Source organism: Mirounga angustirostris, unplaced genomic scaffold (genome assembly GCF_029215605.1).
Source record: "Mirounga angustirostris isolate CCGP_5_RB_7025 unplaced genomic scaffold, mMirAng1.0.hap1 SCAF_11, whole genome shotgun sequence".
Lineage (NCBI taxonomy): Eukaryota > Metazoa > Chordata > Mammalia > Carnivora > Phocidae > Mirounga > Mirounga angustirostris.
Window position 1 is genome coordinate 95,698,341 of NW_026991719.1, and position 8,896 is coordinate 95,707,236.

Below are 8,896 nucleotides of genomic sequence, written 5' to 3' on the forward strand. Positions count from 1 at the left end.
CTCTAGGCTGTGATGATATACTCTTTCATTTGGAATTCGATTCTGCTCCATTGTGTTCTTTTTTTAAGTTTATTTTTATTTAAGTGATCTCCACCCCCAAGGTGGGGCTTGAACTCAGGACCCTGAGATGGAGTCTCATGCTCCTCCATCAGAGCTAGCCAGGCGCCCCTGTATCCATCTCAAAACACAAGAAGTTAGGGGTGCCTGGGTGGCTCAGTCATTAAGTGTCTGCCTTCGGCTCAGGTCATGATCCCAGGGTCCTGGGATCGAACCCTGCATCGGGCTCCCTGCTCCGCGGGAAGCCTGCTTCTCCCTCTCCCTCTCTCCCTGCTTGTGTTCCCTCTCTCACTATATGTCTGTCAAATAAATACATAAAATCTTTTTTAAAAACCACACACACACACACAAGAAGTTAATTGAAATTTATTTTTAAAATAGTTGATGCCTAGGGGCACCTGGGTGGCTCAGTCGTTAAGTGTATGCCTTTGGCTCAGGTCATGATTCCAGGGTCCTGGGATGGAGCCCCATGTCCGGCTCCCTGATCAGCGGGGAGCCTGCTTCTCCATCTCCCACCCCCCCCCGCTTGTGTTCCCTCTCTCTCTGTCTCTCTGTCAAAAAATAAATAAAATCTTTAAAAAATAAATAAAATAGTTGATGCCTAAAAAGGACCTTGTTTTTGAAGAATGCCCTAAATAAAGGTATCCACAGATATCCTGTATTGCTTCTTACTCTTCATTCGCCAACTCCAGCTTTTTGATATTTTGGTAAATGCATTCTTTTTTTTTTTTTTTTTTTTTAAGGTTTTACTTATTACTTGAGAGAGAGAAAGAATGAGTGGGCCGAGGGAGAAGCAGACTCCTTGCTGAGAAGGGAGCCTGATGTGGGACTCGATCCCGGGACTCCAGGATCATGACCTGAGCCGAAAGCAGTCGCTTAACCAACTGAGCCACCCAGGCGCCCCATGGTGAATGCATTCTTCACCAACACAAATAAGTATTGAACTACTTCTACTAATAAGACTTTGTTGCTTGGGGCACCTGGCTAGCTCAGACAGAAGAGCATGTGACTCTTGATCTTGGGTCAAGAGCTCCAGCCCCATGTTCAGTGTAGAGATTATTTAAAAAAAAAAAAAAAAAAACCTAAAAAATAAATAAACTTTGTTGCCAATGTTTCCACATTTAAGATTCTTACCTCCAGCTGAAATGCACATTTTGAAGTCTGAGTCATTGTATCGTTCGACCATGCTCCCCCCCACACACACCCTTCCCCCCGAGCTCCTCCACCTCCCAAAGCAAAAAGGGTAGAATATTTGTTTGGGTCCTGGATGGTCAAGTGGCCGCTTTTTATCATGCAAAAAAGTTTCTGTTTTCTTTGTGCTATTCCGGGAATACAAGACAAAGGAGACAACAGATTTGTCAGGCTCCCCCCTTCCATTCTGTAGGACCTTAACCTGCTGGTGTGGCGCGTAACCCAGGAAGCGCTCTAGAAACTGGCTCCCTGCAGAATTCAGAGTTTTCTAGAACAGAACTATTCAGCAGGCCTGCTCCAGGCATCTCTGCTCCGCACTGCAATCAGTCTTCAACCATAGGCACTCTTCCCCCGACCACACACCCACACCTGCACCCAGACAGTCCCATGGCTTCCCGCCGCGCCATTTGGGAATTCCTCATACACTCAGCCTGAAATGGCTGAGCATCACAGAGCTGAAGAAAAATCAAAATGGCTGCACCAGGGCTTCAGAGAAGCTCGATTTTAAAGTAACCTTTCGGCGCTCTCCCTCAAACCTCCCCTCCTCCCTTCTTAGCCTTTTGTTTCAGGAACCCTAAAGGCCGAACAGAGGAGGCTGACAGGTAGCACAGAATTCCTGTCAAAACCGGCTAGATCCTGTATTTCCCTAATAAACCACACCCCCAGTGGCCCCTTCCTCCAGGAAGGCCTCCTGGTTTTGAAGGCCACAGGGTGCTGCTGCGTCCTTTGCGCAATAAAGCTCTTGTTGCTCTTCATCCCAAACTCTGTCTTGGCATTCCATTTTGGCTCCAAAGCCCCGAGGTCAGTTTTCGACAACAAATTCAAAGTAGCCATTATTTTAAATACAGAGGGATAAATCATTATTCAGCATAATATTACTATTATTTGCCATGACAGTAATGATACAACGATAATAGCAGCTGTCACTTACCACGTGCTTCCGTGCTTTAGGCACCAGGGCTCTAGGGTTTATGGACCTTGTCTCATTTCATCCCTACAAAGTTCCTGTTGGGTCCAGGACCTTAATTTCACAAATGGGGAAACTGAGGCTCAGAACGATTAAGTTAGCCCAAACCATAGCAGCTAGCAAGTGAGAGACATATGGTTTGAATCCTACTTTGTCTTCCCAAATTCCTACTCTTGCGTTCCAAGCCGGTGACTCTTAACCCAGTCTGCACACCAGCATCACAATTACATTTGTATCTCTACAAATAGGACCCAGGCATCAGTACTTTTGGTGTTTTTTTTTTTTTTAAGTTTATTTTATTTTGTTTTTTTGTAAGTGGGCTCTCTGCCCAGCGTGGAGCCCCACGCGGGGTGTGAACTCACGACCCTGAGATCAAGACCTGAACTGAGATCAAGAGTCGGATGTTCAAATGACTGAGCCACCCAGGCGCCCCTCAATTTATTTACATGACCTCTACACCCATCATGGGGCTCGAACTCACAACCCCGAGATCAAGAGTTGCATGTGCTACCGACTGAGCCAGCCAGGTGCCCCCACATCAGTAATTTTTAAAAAAGACTCCCAGGTGTTTCCATATTGCCAAACAAATTTCTGAAGTTTTACTGAAACTTTTTTTCTCGAAAATATGTGTAGTACAGTTTACTTTTATAGGTTGCTGCATTAGAAGACCATGTTTCCCCCCTGGAAATCGTCTTTGCAAAACACTTCACTTCTGGTCCCCAAATGTGTGGAGGTTTTCCCGCCACACCAAGCAATTCTCTACGACACCAGCTGGGTGTCCTACAATTGAACTCAATGCTGACACTACCCAAAGATCGCTTCAGATCCCACAGGTTAAGGGTTCAGTCCTGTAAGACTGGAACTTCCTCCCTACCACCCCCCCCACACACACACTCCCATGGCCAGTTGCAAGGCCAGGTTTTTACCTGTGCTTCTGACCGACCGAGTGTAGATCAGAGGCTCCAACAACCCCCTCCTTCGGTTCGATTAATTTGCTAGAGTGGCTATCGCTTCTCGGCCTTTTGGCTAAGATCAAGTGTAGTATCTGTTCTTATCAGTTTAATTTGCTAGAGTGGCTCACACAAACTCAGGGGAATATTTAACATGTAGCAGTTCATTAAAGGATATAATAAAGATACAGATGAACAGCCAGATGGAAGAGATGCACAGGACAAGGTACAGGGAAGGGGCGCGGAGCTTCCATTCTCTCTGCAGGCACTCCATTCTCCCCAAATTTCCACGTGTTCCCCAACCCAAAAGCTCTCCAAACCCAGTCCTTTTGTGGACTTTGACAGAGGCTTCATTGACTAAATCACTGGCCATTGGTGATAGAGTCAAGCTCCAGCCCCTCCCCTCTCCCCTCTAATCAGGTGGTTCGCTCCACTGGCAACCAGCCCCCCATCCTTAGATGCATTCCCAAAGTGACTTCATTAACATAGCAAAAGATACCTTGATGGCTTTTATCACTTAGGAGATTACAAGCGTTTTAGGAATGAGTGAGCCAAGAATTGCCAAAGACCAGATACATATATGAAAAATATATTTTGGTTATCTGAGTGACAAAATATGTATTTCTTATAAATCACAGGATCACAGTCTACCCACAGATCACTTACAGCAAAAACCACCCTAGAAGTCAAAAGACACGGGCACATTACTAGAATCTCATTCGGTCATTTCTTAACAATCCAGCACATCACCATATCCTGTCTCCCAGGGCCTTGCCACTCAGGTTTGCAGGGTTCCATTTGATCTTGTCGGGGGAGCGGCCCTGTTTGATCTCAGGCAAGTTGCTTCCCCTGTCCAAGTTTCACTGCCCTTACGATGGCCATCCCACCCTCTGTTTCTGTTTTCCAGAAGCTGGCCAGAATTAGTGGCACTTGTCCACGTTCACACCTAACTCCTTACTCTTCAGTCTTTCTTCCTTCCTTTATTCAACAAATATTTAGAGTAGATGCTATGGACCTGGCTCTGTTCGAGGAGCTGTGAATTTAACATTGAACAAACCAGACAAAAATCCTGCCCATATGGAGCTTATATTCTAGTGGAAGGAGCTAGACAAAAATGACTAAACAAAAATTTAGTCTCTCTGATGGGAACAAGTGCCACGGAGGAAAAGGAGATAGAATATGGAGTCAGAACGCTGGGGCTGCGTTTGTGGATACGGTGTTTAGGGTAGGCCCTTCTGAGGAGGGGATGGTTGAACAGAGGTTGAGTGAAGGGAAACAGGAAGGCCATTTGATGCAAGAACATTCCAGGCTGCGGAACTGAACATTTTTCTGGAACCACACTGCACCACTTCGGAGGACACCTCCTGGGTGAGCATTGGCCACGGCTGAGGCTGCAGCTGCGCAGTTTGGAGAGACGAGTGGCTCACCTTAGCCTAACCTTGCCTTTTTAGCTCCTACTTCCAAGCCCTTTGCTACCACATACTCATGGAAATAACTTTTGCAAGGGCTTTGTTTAGCCAAAGAAGCAGGCTAACAAATATAGTTATAATTAAAGGCATACTGGTAAGAGAACAGAGCTTGTTTTGTTTAAGTAATTGCCACACCCAACGTGGGACTTGAACTCAAGACTCCAAGCTTAGGGGTCGCTACCAATTGAGCCAGCCAGGCACCCCTAAGAGAACGGAGCTAAAGTCAGACAAACAGGAGATCTGATCTCAGCCCTAGCCTTGTAAGAGGTGTTCAACGTTGACCAAGATGTATCACCTCTCTGTCCCTTAACTTCCTTGTCTGGGGAAAATGAGAGTAGTGAGCAAACAAGTAAAAGCTTTTACAAGATCTGGTATAAGACAGTTGTTCAATAAAATAATTATTACATTTCAAAACATGGGGGTGGAAGAACCGGTCCTGGGCACAGGAGGCCTAGGATAAGGTCCCAGCTCTACCACTCACTAGATGCGTGATCAGGAGTCAGTCACTAAACTTCTGAGTCCCACATTCCTTACCTCATCTACAGAAACAGGATAATAGGGGCGCCTGGGTGGCTCAGTCGTTAAGTGTCTGCCTTTGGCTCAGGTCATAATTCCAGGGTCCTGGGATCGAGCTGCATCAGGCTCCTTGCTCTGTGGGAAGCCTGCTTCTCCCTCTCCCACTCCCCCCTGCTTGTGTTCCCTCTCTTGCTTTGTTTCTGTCAAATAAATAAATAAAGTCTTTAAAAAAAAAAAAAGAAAAGAAAAGATAGAAACAGGATAATAATCCATGTCTGACCTCAAGGGTTGTTATATTTCAAAAAATTGAAAATTGGGGCGCCTGGGTGGCTCAGTCGGTTAAGCATCTGCTTTTGGCTCAGGTCATGATCCCAGGGTCCTGGGATCGATCGGGTTCCCTGCTCAGTGGGGAGTCTGCTTCTCCCTCTGCCTCTGTGCCTCCCCCAACTCATGCTCTCTCTCTCACTCTCAATCTCAAATAAAATTTTTTTAAAAATAAAATAATTTAAAAAAATTGAAAATTGTGAAATACTGTTTAAGCATGTGGAGTTTTCTTTTTTTCTTTTCAACTAGATGAAAAAATAAAGAGTAAAATGTGAACTGAGAACTACTGTTGGCTCAAGGTTCAGGATCCTGTATTTACTGACACTTGGCAACGCAAATAGCCATTCTAAGCTAATTTTTATAAAATCTCAAAAATAGGCAGTTCAGTTCCCCTTTAGCACTAATCCTTACCTTTTCTGGCCACCCAACTTTAACAAAATTGTTCTATTTTTTTTCTCTATAAAATTACTGGAACACCGATGTTTGTAACTGGAAGGGATCATAGCGTTCATGTTATCCAATCCAGTCTTTGTACAGATGAAGAAATGAGGCCCAGAAAGGTAAAAATGTCTAACCCATGCCACTCGGTGAGTTAGTGAGCAAACCAGAAACAGAATCAGATTCCCTTGACTCCCTCCAGTCCTCTTCAGGTTCTAGAAATCTCTCTTCCATCCGGTTTCCAAGCCTCAGTCCCACCTATCTCATTGCATTTTGAAAGGGGGTCTTCGCTTATAAAATGCACTCCCTAGCTATGTTTCTTAAAATTTCTGTGTTTCCTTATCTGATTGTAGCCACAGGCGCATTTGAAAGTGGCCTATCACAAATCTCTAGTAATAGCCCACATTGGTCATTGAAACAGTACCAACAGGGGGCGCCTGGGTGGCTCAGTCGGTTGAGCGCCTGCCTTCAGTTCGGGTCATGATCCCAGGGTCCTGGGATCGAGACCCACATCGGGCTCCCTGCTCAGCGGGAAGCCTGCTTCTCCCTTTCCCACTCCCCCTGCTTGTGTTCCCTCTTTCACTATGTCTCTCTGTGTCAAATAAATAAATAAAATATTTTTAAAAAAAGAAACACTACCAACAGTTGGACTGTGTTCAATTATACATTCATTTCTCTGGGGCCATTCAAACAGATTACAATAAAATTCCTCTTACCCTTATAAAAATCATATTTGAAATAAAAGAAAAAAAAAACCAGGTGGCTTTATAAACCAGAGACCATGAAAACCCACAAATGGGCGAAATGGCCATAAAAATTCTAGCATGGCTGGAAACAACAAAGCATGGTATCCGGCCACAGGCTGGCCAAACGTAAGGATTCCTATGGAGAATAATAGGAAGCGCCATCTAGACAGACAAGACTTGTCATCCCACTTGACACTTTGTTCCCAAGCCCTGGAAGCACTTAAGTCACAGATACGGTTTTCCCTAATGACATCATGCTGTGGGAAAATAATGAACCGATGCTTCCTTGAATGGTCTCTTAGGAAACTTATAGCAAAACACACTCCATGGCCACTGTACTAGAAAGTTCCACCTCCGCTGAAGTTCCAGTGACATCATCTGAAAGGCTTGGTAAAAGCGAAGAGGTCAGTGGAGTGTGAGAATGTTCTATGGCAAGACACTAATAGAAACTCTCACAGAAACTATTTCTTTTCTTTCCTAGGGACTCAGGACCAGCTCAATTGTTCAAGAGACTGACACTCTCTGGCCACCTAACTAAATTAAATTTTAGAAATGTTTCCTGCTGAGTCAGCACCTCTCTTTATAGAGCCAAAGAGAAAAAAATGATCCTGGCTCACCTGGTCCTTCCCTCCTGCTCCACCTCACTGGTCCAGAGGTTGCGAGCGCCACCCAAAGACAATGGTCTCCTCTCCTGAGGCAGAAAATACCCCATGTCATTTCAGATGCTGATGCTACGTGTTAGAATAATGCTGGGCACGCTGATGACAGATAATCTTTCCTGAACACTCTACTCTGTGCAAAGTAACTCCCACCAGCTCATTTAATCCTCGTAGCATGCTGTGGGCTAGATGTAATAGCTTACCTTTACAGATAATGAAACTGAGCCTCAGAGAGATAAAGGAACTTGCCTGAGTTGCAGGACAGGTGAGTGACGAGTAGGAATTAGGTCTGAACCAGAGCCTCCCTTCTCAACTATTCTTGCCAGTAGAGGTTAAACCCTACAGCAAAGGGATCACTCAAGCTCAAGAGGACATAAAACAAGGACTGCTGGGGCGCCTGGGTGGCTCAGTCGGTTAAGCATCTGCCTTCCACTCAGGTCATGATCTCAGGGTCCTGGGATCGAGTCCCACGTCGGGCTCCCTGCTCAGCCAGGAGCCTGCTTCTCCCTCTTCCTCTGCCTCTCCCCCTGCTCATGTGTTCTCTCTTTCTCTCTCAAATAAATAAATAAAATTTTAAAAATAAAAAACAAAAAACACAACAAAAAAAAGAGATCGTTAAGATTCCACACACTGTCTCCAGAAAACCTCCCCTTCTGATGATTCTTACAAATAATGCACCTCTCTTTTAACAGATTATTACACCCAAATATAGATATCCTATATCTCTCTATAATATTTTTTTTATTTTTAAAAACTTTTTTAAATTTATTTATTCATGAGAGACAGAGAGAGAGGCAGAGGGAGAAGCAGGCTCCCCAAGGAGCAGGGAGCCCAAAGTGGGGCTCGATCCCAGAACCCTGGGATCATGACCTGAGCCGAAGGCAGATGCTTAACTATCTGAGCCCCCCAGGCACCCATCTCTCTCTAATATTTATATCTATCGAAACTAGAGAGAGAGGGAAAGAGTTGTACAACACTGTGAATGTGCTAAATGCCAATGAGTCATACACACTTTAAAATAGTCCGTCCATTTTATGTTATGTGGAATTCACCACAATAAAAACAGAACCTGTACCTGAGAGATTATTTTAGGATTTTTTTTTTCGGCTTTACAGAGGTATAAATGACAATCAAAAATTGCATCTATTTAAGGTATACAACCTGATGACCACAGATCACCGCCAACAGTCACGATTTTCCTTTTTTTTTTTCCCCCTTTTGTGGGGTGAGAACCGCTAAGATCTACCCTCTTAGTAAATTTCAAATACACAATGCAACATTGTCAACTATGGTCACATTGCTGTACACTCGTTCTCAAAAACTTATTCTTCTCACACAACTGAAACTTTGTGCCTCTTGACCCACATCACCCATTTTCCCCTCCCCCGAGTCCCGGCTAACCACCATTCTGCTATTTCTAGGAGTTTGACTATTTTAAACTCCATGTGTAAGATCGTGCAGTATTTGTCTTTCTGCATCTAGTTATTTTGCTTAGCATAATGTCCTCCAGCTTTCTCCATGTTTGCACAAACTGCACGATTTCCATTTTTTGGTATGGCTGTTTATATTGTTTAATTCC

General features: G+C 44.5%; 1 pseudogene; it reads left to right on the top strand.

The window, feature by feature from the left end:
* Window positions 1-3,221: 3,221 nt before the first annotated feature.
* Window positions 3,222-3,333, top strand: LOC123851808 (U2 spliceosomal RNA; annotated as a pseudogene).
* The last annotated feature ends 5,563 nt before the right edge of the window (window positions 3,334-8,896 follow it).